This window comes from Sus scrofa, chromosome 2, assembly GCF_000003025.6.
Source record: "Sus scrofa isolate TJ Tabasco breed Duroc chromosome 2, Sscrofa11.1, whole genome shotgun sequence".
Lineage (NCBI taxonomy): Eukaryota > Metazoa > Chordata > Mammalia > Artiodactyla > Suidae > Sus > Sus scrofa.
In genome coordinates, this window is record NC_010444.4 from 95452752 (window position 1) to 95469784 (window position 17033).

Here is a 17033-nt window from a genome sequence, read left to right on the forward strand (position 1 = left end):
ATAGTGAATGGCACTATACAAGAACAACCAAAAATACAAAGATGGGCAAGCAGGCTTCGGAAAACATACAGTTAGAGGGAGGTATACATAGACTTAAGTGTCAAAAATGATCATGGATTAAGGGATATTCTGTGGAAAGTACATGTAAGTTTTATACACAAGAAATATTCCCTAAGGAAATGCTAGGGTTTGGGAAACAGATTCATATTTGTCCTACAAATATTATACAACAATCTTTTAACTTTGATCAAGATGCTGACCATATTCAGAGCCTTAATCTTTCTAGACTGAAGAACAGTCTTGTCTTTTAATTTATCTGCCTTCAGAAAACATATTTTAACATTTTATCATTTCAGTGGCTGGCTCTTCTCTGAATATTTTCTAGTTACATCACTTTGCATTAAGCATATTCAAGCATAAATGGACTTCTGAACCTGGTATGTAAAAATAAGAAGGAGAACTCTGTCAGAACAAAGTACAAAGTAAGGTAAGGCAAACCTTTGAGTTTAAAAAAAGTACGTAATTAAAACTAATTTTTTATGTCTATTGCTCCTACAGAGCAGTTCAAGAAAAGATTCAGCTACAGAAAGGAATTTGAAGATAGGACAAGGAACTTCATGAGTTATGGATTATTTAGCAAAAGCTTTGGATGAAGTGCTATAATTCATTAAAATTCTTAATTCTGCAGTTAACTGTGTAATTATAGTCAATGCATGTCATAGCATAAGTTTGAATTGCTGTACTCAGTTTTGGGTATAACCAACCTATTTTTGTCATTTTCTAGGTATGATGTTTATAAAATGATTGATCCTTTCTGAATACTGTTTCTTTATTGCTAGGATAGAAAGAATATCTGTGTAACAGAGCTATTAACTCAACAACTAGAATATGAAAAGTTTAAAAAATTCCATTACCTGCTGCCCTTAACAACAACAATAATAAGACAAAGGCTCTCTTTCCTTAACTGTAAAAAGTTTTGTGTCAAAAGTTTTGCAGTTGCTCTTAACACTGAAAAATCTGTTTCTGTAAAGCAGAAATCTGTAGCTAAATAAGATGATAAACACTATCTTCTGCTTATTTATTTTAAAAAAGAAATATAACTTAGAAAACTGAAATGAGGGAGCAGGGGTAACTGAGGAGAGGTGGCCCTCACTGTGCGAGCCTACGGTCAGCTCTAGCTCTGGTCCTCACTCACTGAGTGACCTCAGGCAATCAGAGGATCTGTCTGAAGTCACCTATAGAAGGGGATTATTTATGTTGACTTCAATGTGAAAGCCCTCGGTCAATGTCAAAGTGCCATGACATCATCAGTTATTACTGTTTCAGACTACTTTAGAAGCTAGCTTCTCCAGAGATGTTTCAGCATCTTTTTTACCAGGACAATTAAAGCCCAAAGTCAGTAAGAATAAAAATATTTAATATTTTATTCAAAATATTTACTCATATTTTTAAAATGTCAAAGTCTCCTGAAATTTCTTCTTCAAAGGGTTTATTTACGATTGTTACTCACTCACAGTATTTATCTTGATGTCTAAAACAAGATCTGCTTTCTGAGTGTACGCATCAATGCCACTGTGTATTCAGATCTGTTTCTCAAACTAATTAGAATACGTTGGGAGAGATTCTGTTTCCATTCAGGACGTTTTGTTAAAAAATATTCTTGAAATCAATTCACCAATATTCATTAAGTCTTTTCTGAAAGAAGGCATTGAGATAGGGGCTGCAAATAATATGAAATGAAGATTAAGTCACTGGACCCCAAGAAATGGCCAAAACTGGTAAAGTATAAAACAGGTACACGAATGATTGTTACTGAGGCTAAGAAAAATGCTCTGAGAGAAATAAAAACCAAGTTTTATGAGAGAATCAAAAAAGGAAAAAATACACTTCACCTGGAGAATAATTTCATTTGAAATTAGAAAAGTCCTTTTCAGGAAGGATCTGCCAATAACTTGCAAATTAAATATCTGAAAAGATTATAATTATAATGCAGGGTGGCCCATTTAAAGAAGTCCCACTTAACATAATGTGATTTCAGCAGTAGTAAGATAAAGAATACAAAGTTTAAGCTCATATAGATCCTTTTTTTGGAAGGGCACAAAGAATTTTTACTGTCAAGATTTTTGGGTTTTTGCTGTTTTTTGTTGTTGCTTTCTTTTTGAAATGGGTCACCTGTCTACAAGGATCATGATTTTTTTTTAATAAGATGAATTTGCAGAGATGGTACAAACATATTGGATGAAAGTGATCCATTTCATTGGAGTTAGTGAACACTGCATGAAGTCCCATGCCTATAGTGTCCTCAGGCACTTCGGCAGGTGCATTAACCTCTCAGCCATCGGGGACCACTGGGTCATGCAGACCTCCAGGGATGAAGGTGGCTCCCCAAAAGGCCCCTCTCCAGGACATCTTTCCTCCAAGACTAGTGGCCTCTTCTCAAGGATAGGGTACCTCACTCCTACACTGCCACTCTCCCCCAGTCTGGGTGTGGGTCCCATTAGTGCACTGGAGCAGCAATTTCACTAATCGTACCTTCATGCCCCCTATTAAGAAAGGAAGTGTGAATACTACCAAGCCCTTTCCTAACTGGCAATGGAATCACAGGTCAGAAAACATCTTTAGCAAGCATAAATTATTAGCTCACTATAAAAGAGAGCTGACAGACGAAACAGGCATTTCCATGAGTGAACAATACAGCTTCAATTCAAAGACTGCTGATTGGGTGTTCAGCCTTCCAGCATAAACAGCTATTCAGATTTTAAACTGTAACCAAGTGAATAAAAGAGAAGGAATGCCATGGCCACCTCAGGTTCTTCAGAATGCTTCAGCATGGATGTGATATAAATAAAATGTTGAGTATTTTGTCTTCTTCCCAATGGTTCTTCACAGCCCATGAAACAGAAGGCCAGTGTTGTAGGCAGGAGGCCACTCTGGAAACCTGGCCAGCCTAGTTCCCCTGCTGGTTGTCCCAAAGTCCCTCCAGGAGCCGGGTACTGCACACGCCAGCCTCCCTTGCCACTTTCCTGTCTGTCTGAGTCCTTCCCAGCCTCTGCTTTTGTAAAGTGTTATCTGTATTCATGGGGCAAAACTCTTGGGGATGAGTTCACAAATATGTAATTAAAAACCTCTTAGCAATGCAAAGCATTCTACTCCTAAGAAAAGTAGACACCATTGGTTTCTTGCCATGAAGCCACAAAGGAAGAGCACCTCCCAAAATAAGACTATATGCAGTTAACAAAATGATAAGCATTTCTCTTTATGTCTTGCCAAAGGGTATTATCCCAGATGTTCATAACCTTCTTCCATTTCTAAGGAGAATGTGATAAGAACCTAAGACTATCTGCAAACTTTGGTTGCATGTAAATCTCTGGTTAGAATAGCCACCTGTAGCTCAGTATACCTAGAACCAGGAGACAAGAGTGCTTAATGCTTGCTAAGAGATGCTTCACTATCTTACCAGCCAGGTACATTTTGTAATGATTCCCAAATGTTGGACACTTCCATGTTGAGGTTAAATCGTGTCCCCTTGAGTCTCAGAAGGTCAGCAGAAGTAATTTTAGGCATGAGTGACAAAGGAAATGATCTGGAGTTTCTTCCCTGAGGGACCTGGGGTCTCTGCCTTCTCAAAGGCCTACATGTTAAGCTCTCTGCCCTAGCTTATGGCCATGTAGAGTCAGTTTAGGTCTCTTCCTACAGATGCAAAAGGGCATCTGTTACCAAGAACCCTTGCTTGTCAGTGGTTGCATCTGGGTTAATTTTTCAGTGGTTTCCACATAAACTGGAAGTCTTCCAGTATTGATGATACCCACCCAGAGAGGGCCCAGGTCAGTGGCAATCCTGACTGTTTTTAATGAATCTGAGCACAAAAATAGCTCCCTTTAAATTAAAGATCCACTCAGAGAAAGATAAATTGTTAGACAGATAGATAGGTAGGTAGGTAGGTAGATAGATAGATAGACAGACAGACAGATAAATAGAGATAGAGATATAAATATTTCCATTTGATATGTTTGCATCAGATCATGATTACGAAACATGTACTGGAGTCCCAGTAGTCAGTATTAAAAAACCTGTTTGGGGTTGATGTTCCTAAACATTGATTGAATTACAAAACAAACAGGCCTTTCTGTTCCAGAGTACCCCTTTCTAATGTCTTTGCCTCCTGGGATATACTGGTAACATTTCTTTTAACTGCTAAGTGTAGATTCAATTATTTACAAATAAACAGGCAATTCTACTGCTGAGAAGAACCACTCAATATGTGCCATAAAAAGAGACTAGTGACTTGAAGGAGAAAATTGCATGAGTGCCATTAGAGATGCCTTTGATAACTGGTGACCTCAGGTTGAGTTTAGTTCATTCATTTAGTTTCCTGCCCATAACTATACTTCAAATAAGAGTCAATATGACCCATGTGATTTTAGGGAAGAGTATTCTGTGACCATCATCTGGCACTACTGCAAAGAAACCAAAAACGTGTGCCAGTGTTTTGTTATTTAAAAAAATACCTCGGGAGTTCCCATCGTAGCACAGCAGAAATGAATCTGACTACGAACCATGAGGTTGTGGGTTCGATCCCTGGCCTTGCTCAGCAGGTTAAGTATCTGGCATTGCTGTGAGCTGCAGTGTAGGTTGCAGATGTGGATCGGATCTGGCATTGCTGAGGCTGTGGCGTAGACCAGCAGCTATACTTCCTATTACAACCCTAGCCTGGGAACCTCCACATGGCCCAGGTACAGCCCTAAAAAGACAAAAAAACAAAAACCCTCTATCAAGGTGGTGCTTAGGGCTGGCTGTGAGATAATGCTGTCTAGAAAGTGGAGGTCTCAAGAAACCTGCCACAGACTGGAAGAGATGAGGTCTCCACTTAGCTATTGAGTTGTTGGCCTGGGATTATTTTGATGATCACTGATTATCAATTTCTACAGCAACATTCTAGGTACAGGAACATTTAGTTGTGTGTGAACGAAACTTGTATTAGCAAGAGAAGTGTTGACCTTTTCACTCCTTTATATCGAAAGGTAGTGAGACATAACATTGTGAATTTCCTACTTAGGATACAAAGACATGGATATCTACAGTTAGTGATATTCCTGGTCCGTTCAGGTTATGGATCTGGGTTTGATAGAAGCACTGAGGGAGATGCTGATGAAGGGCAGTATCTGCCCATCTTAATAACAAAATTAAAATTGCATATCTGAAGTGACTGCTACAAAACCCAGGGTATACATTACTTCTAGGGGAAGGAGGAAGATTAGAATAAGGCACATACAGGGAGGGTGGCTGAAAAACAGTCTCCTTCTTGACCTGGATGCAATTATAAGATTTTCACATGAAGCTAGTCATTAAGGTATGCATTTGTTTGGTGTGGTTTTCTGGATCTTTGTTTAATTTGATGATAAAAAAATTATACTGCATTAATAGTCACCCAATAGTTTATGCCAATTTTAAAATAAACAAATGGAACCTAGTTAAACTTAAAACTTTTGCACAGTGAAGGAGGTCATACCTGAAATAAAAAGTCATCTCACTGTAAAAAATGAAAGTGTATGAAGCACTAAAGTTCTACATCTGAATTCAACTTATTTTTAAATCTGTGTACATATTAATCATTACTACCTGTTGGATTATATGCTCACTAAAGGTGTTCTTCCCTCTCTTCTAGGCCTCAAGGAGATGCCCTCCAGTTAGTACTGTGGACTCAGAGGCAAAGTTTGTACTTTCTGAATAGATGCCATCTATGACATTAGTGCCTTGTATTGCAAGCCTGCCCGCCTCTCCCTTTCTAGACGGAAAGTCCTGGCTTTCTAGTCTTTCACCCTGGACAGCACCCCAGCCCCTTGGAGCACTTTAGTTACCTTCTCTAGACGTAATTGGGAGTATAGAATCAGGGGCAATTTAAATGGTTTCTCTCAGCTTTCTACTTCTTCCACCCATCTTTTTTCCTCCTGAGGAAAACTTTAGTTCTAATGATGGATTAATTTGGGCAGCTCTTTTTTATTTCTCCCTAGCCCCTTGATTTCTCCTTGAATCTTCTTTGTGTCTGTCAGCCAGTTGACATTCCCTCAACATCCAAGGCTGTACTTTGTGAGTTTTGCCAATTTCTCAGAGTGATGCTGACTTCTCAGGGCTTTCTTCTTATTTTATCCCTTTACAGTTCCTTTCTCTTCTCTCTTGGTAAATATGTCTTCCAACCCCTCCTTTTCCTCCCACTGTTTCCTGAAGGAATTAATGAATATCTATATACTCCCTTTGTTAGTCTTCCATCCTCATATCTACTTCTCACCCCTGCCACAGTTACATATTTCCTGAAGTAAATTGGATTACTCACTGCATCCAATTGTCATTGACAGACATTCAAGTTCATATCCCCTCAAGCCTGTTTTAATTTATTAGCTTGAATTCCAACTTTCAGGATCCTTTTTGACAAAGGATATATTTAAATCCTTATTGATGATAATAATCCTAACAGTAATTCCTACTCAAAACATATTTCATTGATGAACTATGTGTATTTTCTAAATAAAAAAATAATCTTCTTAATCCTCCAGTGAGCCAAGGAAACAGTATAATTATTCCCATTTTGCATATGAAATCACTGAGGTAAAACAACACATATTTCCCCAGTGTCTAAATAGAGCAGGAAGAAAATGAATGTCTAACTCCCCATTATTTGGGTCACAAAGACAAAAGTTCTTGAAAGAAAAAAAATTCAGATAAACTCTTTGTGCCAATAACTTACCATTGTCTCCCTTGAAATGAGTGTAGTGAATATTTATTCAAGAAATTCTGAGTTGGCTCATGTATGTCACGCTACCCTGAGGATGAAATGTCAAATGACTGGGAATAAGAGAAATGCCAGGAAGAACATGACCCACAGAGGTGATTAATATGGAGTTTATCCATTGAGATATAAAATTTAAATGAAAATCTTTGACAATGCAACCTGAGGATGAAGAAACCCTGGGGGTATTTCTAAGACCTGAAACAGTGCTTTTCCGGCATTCAGAGACCTGCCTGAACTTTCTCTCACCCTCTTTCTCCTCATATGATGATACCCCTGCCTTAGGAGGCTATATCTCATGAGGAGAAATGAAAAAAATCAGTCTTAATTTGATTCATACAGGAGAAGTGAGGGGAAATAGAAATGATTCCCCAATCAGGTCTGTGACATTAGAGGCGCAGTAAGTGTAGAACTGATGGGAGTGAAGAAAAACAAAACAAAAAACTACAAATTGAAATGTTAGCCCTAAACTCAAACAGTTTTAGATATAGGCTCTGGCTCTTGCAACACAACATATAGGCAAGGAGCCTATAGAAAAATCTCTTCAGGAAGGCCAAATTAAAGTGAGATTTCTATTTCCTGCTTGCTAGATCAATTCAGTGTCCTTGAGATCTGTTTTTTACATGGACCAGTCAATTCCCTCCAAGTTAAAGCATCTGACCTATTCAACCAGAATTTCCTCAAACCCGGACACCAGTTCAAAGCACTTGATTTGTCCACAGTTCCTGGTGATTAAGGCCATCGATAGCAGTAGGCAGTTACAACTCTTATTTCACACAATTATATTTGCTTTTTGTGGCCATATCTGGGGCATATGGAAGTTCCCAGGCTAGGAGTCAAATCAGAGGTGCAGCTTCAGGCCTGTGCCACAGCCACAGTAACACAAGATCTGAGCCATGTCTTCAACCTACACCACAGCTCACGGCAACACCAGATCCTTAACCCACTGAGCGAGGCCAGGGATTGAGCCCGCATCCTCATTGATACTAGTGAGGTTTACAACCCACTGAGCGACAACAGGAACACCCCCATATTTCTTATTAGTGTTTTATTCCTACTATTATTATACTCTCTTGTGTACCAGTAGAGTCACTGAAGTCTTATTTCTTTTTCACTTTCAGGAGGAATTTATGCCACCTCTAACCTTCCATCTTTTACATCCTAGAAGCAACAATCATGGCCAATCTTTGTCAAGGAATAAAGGGAATTTTGAGAGGACTTCATCTCGTGTTGCGCATACTTCTTGTGCACAAGGTATCATTCTTCTGCATTCCTGTATGTCAGCTTATGAGATCCATTAATAAAATTCTAGATAGTCAGGAAAACATTGCTTTGCTAGACCTTTCCAGAAAACAGTGATCTCTTTGATAAAGAAAACTGGGTGAGGAGGCAGAATTTTTAAGCAAAAGAAATCAATGTCTAGAAGGAGTATTATAGCCAGAGGAGACTACTCTGAAGAAAGCTTCAAGGCAATAGTTGCGAGTGTACAATAAGAGTATGGAATAGATCAAATTGATTCATGGTCCCTATTATGTTCCATTTCCTGACCCCTTTCCTCAGAACTCTCAAAAAATCCTTTAGTTCTAGGAGTTCCCGTTGTGGTGCAGTGGTTAACGAATCCGACTAGGAACCATGAGGTTGTGGGTTCGGTCCCTGCCCTTGCTCAGTGGGTTAACGATCTGGCGTTGCCGTGAGCTGTGGTGTAGGTTGCAGATGCGGCTCGGATCCCGCATTGCTGTGGCTCTGGCATAGGCCGGTGGCTACAGTTCCAATTCAACCCCTAGCCTGGGAACCTCCATATGCCGTGGGAGCAGCCCAAGAAATAGCAACAACAACAACAACAACAACAACAAAAAAGACAAAAGACAAAAAATCCTTTAGTTCTAATAAGCACTTCTAGGTGCCATAATACCATTTAGAGATATTGATTCCTCTTTGGGATCAGATTGGTTGGGACTGTGCATATGCATATTATGCAAATGTGTAATCCATGTTGCAAAATGAGAAAACAAAGGAAAATGAGAGTTGCACATTTTTTTATGTCTGACAGGAACCATTTCATTGTTTTTATATTGAGATATCATCTAACCTCCATCCCAAGTATAGGTGCTCATAGCTTTTTGCTTCAGACATGGAAAACCATTAGTGCTGACAGGCTAAGCATATTCTCAAAAGGTCAGGATCTGCTGTAATAGTGCTTTCTTATCATCATTTGTCATCTTTGTGGGGTCCTTTTAACTTTAGTGTCAACATACGTGTTCTTCACATCTGGTTTGGCATCCTCACTTCAAAAGCATGTTTTATCCCTGTTGCTTCAAATGCATAAAATAAGAAAATCTGTTTTTAATATTTAAAAATAATTTTATGAAGAGAAATATCCATAATACTGAAAATGTACTGATATCAACATACTGATCACTATTTTCCTTTGATGTCTATCTGGAATTTCTCTCCAAATTTGGAGAGGTTGAAAATGGACAGATGGCATTAACCCTTGGTTAGGTGAAAATGGACAAGTATCATTAATCTCCTTTAATGGGGGGGCCACATAGAAGACTTTCCTAGAAGAGTCATCTGAGGATTAAAGCTAAATCTTCTCATCTTCAGTTAATGCTATCTTAATTTGAATTAAAGCCACAGAAGTGTAATGTTGGAGCACAGGTTAGAACAACTTCAAGTTGTAATACAACCTCTCTGTCCAGCTTCTACTTGGGAAGTAGATGGAAAGAGACAGAATGAAAAGGAATTGATGTATGATTGAACTGGGGACCAGAGAAGGAAGAGGAAGAATCAATTACCTCCCCTCCCCCTGATCTTCTTGGCTTCAATAACCTTCTATCCCAACCTTTTGTTCTTCCCATTTCTCAACGGTTCCTTTCATATTCCATCCCTAATCCTTAATTTTCTAACCCTAGGGCCTACAAATATTCATAATACAACTTAAAATCTACCTTCTGTGGAAAGATTTCCATGCCAGCTATTCCTTCTACAAAAATAAAAGCACTCTACCATTTTCCAGATACATTCATGTACAACTGAGGGCTAAAACCTGGAAGGGATATTTGAGATCGTCTAGTACAGGTCTGGGTTTTTAAAAGGAGGAGCCAGAGATTCAGAGAGATGAAATGTCTCCCCAAACTCATACAAATGTAACACAACTCCTTTGCCTCTGTCTTCAGTACTTTTTTCCTTTTTTTATGGAAATGGTTTGTCCTACTGGGGTTTTACTGCTCTTTGTTGTTACAGAAATTAAAATTGCCACCCTTTCTATGCAGAAGGGTTGTTAGCAATGCTAAGTCACTCAGGAAGAGAGAGCAGAAGCCAAAATATCCTGAAGCCCCTAGCCTGGTCCAAGTTCCATACAAGCCTGAAGAGTGACCAGAGTTTTCTTTGGAGTAAGGATGTAGGGCATTGATGACTGTATCTGTCTGAGAGAAAACTATATGGTTTTATGCTTTAAAAATATAGACAGAAAATCAATAAGGCAATAGAGATCCTAAAGGACACAATAGAAAAGTTAGACTTAATTAACATTTTCAGGACATTACATCCAAAAAAAAAGCAGAAGATACATTCTTCTCAAGTGCACATGGAACATTCTCAAGAATTTATCACATACTGGGGCACAAAGCTAACCTCAACAAATCTAAGAGTATAGAAATTATTTCAAATATCTACTCTGACCACAATGGCATGAAACTAGATATCAACCACAGGGAAAGAAATAAGAAAAAACTTACTACATGGAGACTAAACAACATGCTACTAAAAAACCCATGGGTCAATGAGGAAATCAAGAAGTAAATTAAAAAATACCTCGAGACAAGTGATAATGAAGGCAAAACTGCTCAAAATATATGGGATGCCACAAAAGCAGTGCTCAGAGGGAATTCATAGCAATACAGGCCTTCCTCAAAAAGGAACAAAAATCTCAAATTGACAACTTAACCCACCACATGAATGAATTAAAAAAAGAAAAACAAACAAAACCTAAAGTCAGCCAAAGGAGTGAACCCTTAAATACCAAAGAGTAAATCAAAAATAAATAAAACCAAGAGCTAGTTCTTTAAAAAGGTAAACAAAATTGACAAACATCTGGCTAGACTCACCAAAAAGAGGAGAGAAAAAACCCAAATAAACAAAATAGGAATTAAAAAAGGAGAAGTCACAACTGATACTACAGAAATACAAAAAACCACGAGAGAATACTATGAACAACTATATGCCAACAAATTTGACAACCTAGAAGAAATGGACAACTTTCTAGAGACTTACAGCCTGCCAAAACTGAACAGACTGATCACTAGAAATGAAACTGAATATGTCATAAAAACATTCTCTACAAATAAAACTCCAGGACCAGATGGCTTTACAGGTGAATTCTAACAAACATAAAAGAGGAACGTATATCCATCCTCCTTAAACTTTTCAAAGGTTGAAGAAGAACGAACACTCCCAAAGACATTCTATGAGGCCACCGTCACTCTAATTCCAAAAACAGACAATGATATCACCAAAAAAGAAAACTATAGGCCAATATCTTTGATGAATATACATGCAAAAATTCTCAAAAAAGTTTTAGCCAACTGAATCCAACAACATATAAAAAAGATCATACACCACAACAAGGTGGGATTCATGCCAAGTTCACAAAGATGGTTCAACATGCTCAAATCAATCAGCATCATACACCACATTAACAAAAGAAAAGTCAAAATCACATGATCATCTCAATAGATGCAAAAAAGCTTTTGGCAAAGACCAACATCCATTCATGATCAAAACTCTCACCAAAGTGGGTAGAGAGGGAACACACCTTAACATAATCAAAGCCATTTATGACAAACCCACAGCATATATAATACTCAAGGGAGAAAAGCTGAAAGCCTTCCCGTGAAAATCTGCACCAAGACAAGGATGCCCACTCTCACCACTGTTATTCAACATAGTACTGGAAGTCCTAGCCACAGCAATCAGACAAATGAACGAAATAAAAGGCATCCAAATAGGGAGAGAAGAGGTAAAACTGTCACTGTATGCAGGTGACATGATACTCTATATAGAAAACCCTAAGGACTCAACCCAAAAACTACTTGAACTGATTAATAAATTCAGCAAAGTAGCAGGATATAAGATTAACATTCAGAAATCAGTTGCATTTCTGTATACTAACAATGAAATATTAGAAAAGGTATATAAAAATACAATACTTTTTAAAATTGCACTCTAAAAAATCAAATACCTGGAAATACACCTGACCAAGGAGGTAAAGGACTTATATGATGAGAACTATAAAACTTTTATCAAGGAAATGAAAGAAGATGTAAAGAAATGGAGAAATATTCTATGCTCCTGGGTTGGAAAAATTAATATTGTAAAAATAGCCATACTACCCAATGCAATCTACAGATTCAATGCAATCCCTATCAAATTACCCAGGACATTTTTCACAGAACTAGAACAAACAATCCAAAAATTTATATGGAACCACAAAAGCAATCCTGAGGAACAAAAACCAAGCAGGAGGCATAACTCTCCCAGACTTCAGGCAGTATTACAGAGCCACAGTCATCAAGACAGTGTGGTACTGGTACCAAAACAGACGTACAGACCAAGGGGACAGAATAGAGAACCCAGCAATAAATCCAGACACCTACAGTCAATCAATCTTTGACAAAGGAGGCAAGAACATAAAATGGAAAGAGACAGTCTTTTCAGCAAGCATTGAGGGGAAATCTGGACAGCTGCATGCAAATCACTGAAATTAGAACACACCCTCACACCAAACATGAAAATAAACTCAAAATGGCTGAAAGACTTAAATATAAGATGGGACACCATCAAACTGCTGGAAGAGAACATAGGCAAAACATTCTTTGACATCAACCTTACAAATATTTCCTCAGGTCAGTCTCCCAAAGCAACAGAAATGAAAGCAAAAAAACCCCAATAGGACCTAATCAAACTGACAACTGCACAGCAAAGGATACCAAAAAGAAAACAAAAAGACAACTTAGATAATTTCAAATGATGCAACTGACAAGGGCTTAACCTCTAAAATAAACAGGCAACTTATACAGCTCAACAGCAAAAAGCCAACAACCCAATGGAAAAATGGGCAAAAGACCTGAATAGACATTTCTCCAAAAAAGATATACAGATGGCCAACAAGCACATGAAAAAATGCTCAACATCCCTGATTATTAGAGAAATGCAAATCAAAACTACCATGAAATACCACCTCACACCAGTCAGAATGGCCATCAATAAGTCCACAAATAACAAATGCTCGAGGGGGTGTGGAGAAAAGGGAACTCTCTTGCACTGCTGGTGGGAATGTAAGCTGGTATAATCACTATGGAGAACAGTACGGAAGTACCTTAGAAATCTATGCATATGACCCAGCAACCTTACTCTTGGGCATATATCCAGACAAAACTTTCCTTACAAAAGACACATGCACCCACGTGTTCATTGCGGCACTATTCACAATAGCCAAGACATGGCAACACCCTAAATGTCCATTGACAGATGTTTGGATTAAGAAGATGTGGTATATATACACAATGGAACACTGTACTCAGACATAAAAAACAACAAAAGAATGCCATTTGCAGCAATATGGATTCAACTAGAGACTCTCATACTGAGTGAAGTAAGTCAGAAAGAGAAAGACAAATACCCATATGATATCACATATCTGGAATCTACTATATGACACAAATGAAATTTTCCACAGAAAAGAAAATCATGAACTTGGAGAATAGACTTGTGGTTGCCAAGGGGGAGGGAGAGGGAGTGGGGTGGATTGGGAGCTTGTGGTTAATAGATGCAAACCATTGCCTTTGGAATGGATAAGCAATGAGATCCTGCTGTGTAGCACTGGGAACTATATGTAGTCATTTATGATGGAGCATGATAATGTGAGAAAAAATAATGTATACATGTATGTCTAACTGTGTCACCATGCTGTACAGTAGGAAAAAAATGTATTGGGGAAATAGCAATTAAAAAATCAAAAATATATATTCCTTTCTTAAGAAAGTCAAGGATAGAAAAGACTATTCAAATACTCTCTCTCTCTGAGCCCATTTCGTGCCCTGAAATGTGCTGACTCTCCCTGGATCATTTATTGACCATATTCTTCCAGGAAAGACTGAGTATCTTTTATCACCTTAAAACTGCACTTTTGGTGATGAAGAGAAAATCTGCCTCCATGTTCCCACGTCCCCTCACCAACGGGGGAGAAAAAGGAACATAGGATTCCTGTGCACAGCTCCCAGACTTAACCACAGATGGCTATCACACACTTGGAGTGACTGTCTCCACCCACCACACATGTACACACACAGCCTGCAAATTCCCTCTTTTCATTCTGGGGAGGAGCGAAGGCCACGTAAAACCAGGGATATAAATCCTCTTTGTCCCGCTGCTCACTGCTTGTGCCTATTTTCTTCATGTATGTCTCTAGAGAGCACTACGTACACTGGACTACACTGGAGCATCTTTCTTCTACAGGCGTTTGACAAGCTTTAACCTTAAGGTTTCAAGTGATATTGATCCCATCATCTCTTCCAGAAATTGGTTTCATTCCCAGCTGATCTTCCTTCCAAATTTTTCTTCACTCTTTCAAGTTTCTTCTTGTTCAAATTTAAATTCAATATTTCTATTCTTATCTTGCTAACTAATGAGAATAGTTTCTCCTTTGGGAAACTACCAAGGTGTGTGTAAATGTATTCACATTTTCTTTCTCTCATACTTTTAGAGGTTATCACAAATTCTGAAGGAGAAAAATGTGCTTTAATTCAAGCATAAACACAATCTGATTCTTTCTTAGAACCTCCTTCCATGTTTATTTCCATAATATTTTTCTCCTTAGAGAGATGCAGGTAATAGAAAAGATGTTTCTCATATACTGTTTAAAACTTACAGTCTATTATCAAAACTACAATTGAAAGTCTACTATTGGATGACTTGATTGTGGAAACTGAATTAACTTAGTCTACATAGAGATTACTCAACTACCTTACAATATTCCAGAATGAAATTTTCCCCAAAATCTTATTTCTTTAATTACTATAATTTGATAAGTGATGAATAAAGTCACTTTCCATACTTCTGAGTTGTCAGTGATCTTAACAGCAAATTTAATTATGTTGCTTATGAAATAATATAGCCAATTAACAATTTATCAATTAAAAATAACAATTGAAAAATTTTAACAATTAATTAAATCACTTAAAGTATTTACAGTGTACATAATATTGTTAGACACAAATAAGGATATAACAAAAGAAGGTTTTCCTTCCCCTTAATCCCAGTACAATCACCATCCTATTCCTGATCCTCAAACTTCTTACCCTATTTCCCTCCAAATCAATAATTATATTAAATGACCACAACTTGATCCATATGAGGCTCCTTCTGGCAAAGGCTAAACACCTCGCTTCTTTCCCCACACTCATTTAACCTACTGCCTTCTACCATCAAAGGGTCAATTTCAAGTACTCAATACTTGAAGGTAGAAGAGCCTTCCTAACCCCACCCACTGCTGACCCAGACCAGGCTCGGCCTAATTGTCTAAACACATTCGCATTTGCAACCACCAACTCCACAGACTAATTCAGCCACCTTCCTTGTTGCACCTGGGGCTCTACTGACATCCTAATCTGTAATTCTACTCCAGCAATCCTTCCCCACAAACAAAAAAAACAAAACAAAACAAACAAAAAAAAAAAAACAAAAAACAAGAACCCTTGAGGGTACGCAACAATTGCCCAAGTATACAGCTCCAAGTATGGTTTTTAAGAAGTCACTTTCCAGACCCTCACCTTCCATGTATCTTCTTTCACAAAACTGATCTGAGAATGGTTTTCGATGGAAGGCCGTCATGGCAGTTCTCCTACCCCACCTCATGTTTCTCAACTTCTCATTTGTCCTCTCCCCCCAAAAATGCATACACACACACATATACACTCCAAATTTTACTGTAGTTCAAGACCTTGAGATATTAACTCCCAGGGCCTCAAAGATAAAATTCAAAAATATAATTTCTAAAGACTTCTTTCATCAAGGCTTCATATATCTTTGCTAGGCTTCATGTTTATCATAAACATATTCCTGTTAAGAGCTGAGTATGGTATAGAAATAGGAGGTTTTAGCCTTTGTAGGGATGTAATGGATTTAGACTTTTTACACAGTAAAGCAGAGAGTGATAATACATTTAAGGAATTCATCTCTTCCATCACTCAACTATTTAGGAAAAAATGCACCACTATTAATGAAGAACCTAATGGAATAAAGCATAGAGTGAAGGGTAAGAAATACTGAAAGCAATGAAAACTTTGTTCGTTTAGACAACAAACTCTTAATAAGGCTCCTAATAAGCCCTTGTCTATCCTAAAAGGAGCATGAAGAAGTGAGATGTCAGGGAGTGTGTATTACTTTATTTATTTGAATTGATAAATGAGGTCAGATTTGTCTGAAAGAAAGTTAAGTCTGGTAATTGACTCAGTTCAATAATGAAATCTGGCCTTGCCTACTTGGTTGTATAACAAATGCGTTCTTTAATTTGAATGAGTTAAACCTGTAGTTCCAAAGTTTTGATGAAAACATATTTAAAGCATGTGATACAATAAATGAAATTTACCCAAAAAATTACTGGATTGGCAAAGGTATATTGAAATTAACAATGTTTCAATGTTTCCAAGAGTTTCTGAATATATCTGTTGTTTTTCAAAAGTGCCTTTAAATGAAAAAAAAAAAAAAAAACAGGTACAATTCAGTTACTTGATGAGTCTCAGTGAAGGTGTTTTGTTATGCTTAACAGAAATTTAGAAGCTGAATAAATATAAAAACTATTTGATAAATTCTTTCCCAATTCTTTGCACTCAACAAAATTGAAGATCTTATCATGACTAAAGATTATTAAAAATAATTTTTGGTGACGTATTACTATGACTTTTGGTATCCAACTCAGAATGAATCCATGTAATTGTGTGAGATTGTTATGAAAAATAAACTCCCTTCATTTCTTCCTTTTCAGGCTCTCTGAACCATTCCCATGCTCACATCCATAGGTGGAATAGAAATGATATTGAACCGTCTTTTATTCCAAGTACTCATCTCCAAGAAAATACCACCCACCTAATTTTTTTTTTTTTGCTTTTTTAGGGCCGCATGCTCAGCCTATGGAAGTTCCCCAGCTAGGGTCAAATTGGAGCTATAGCTGCCAGCCTATACCACAGCC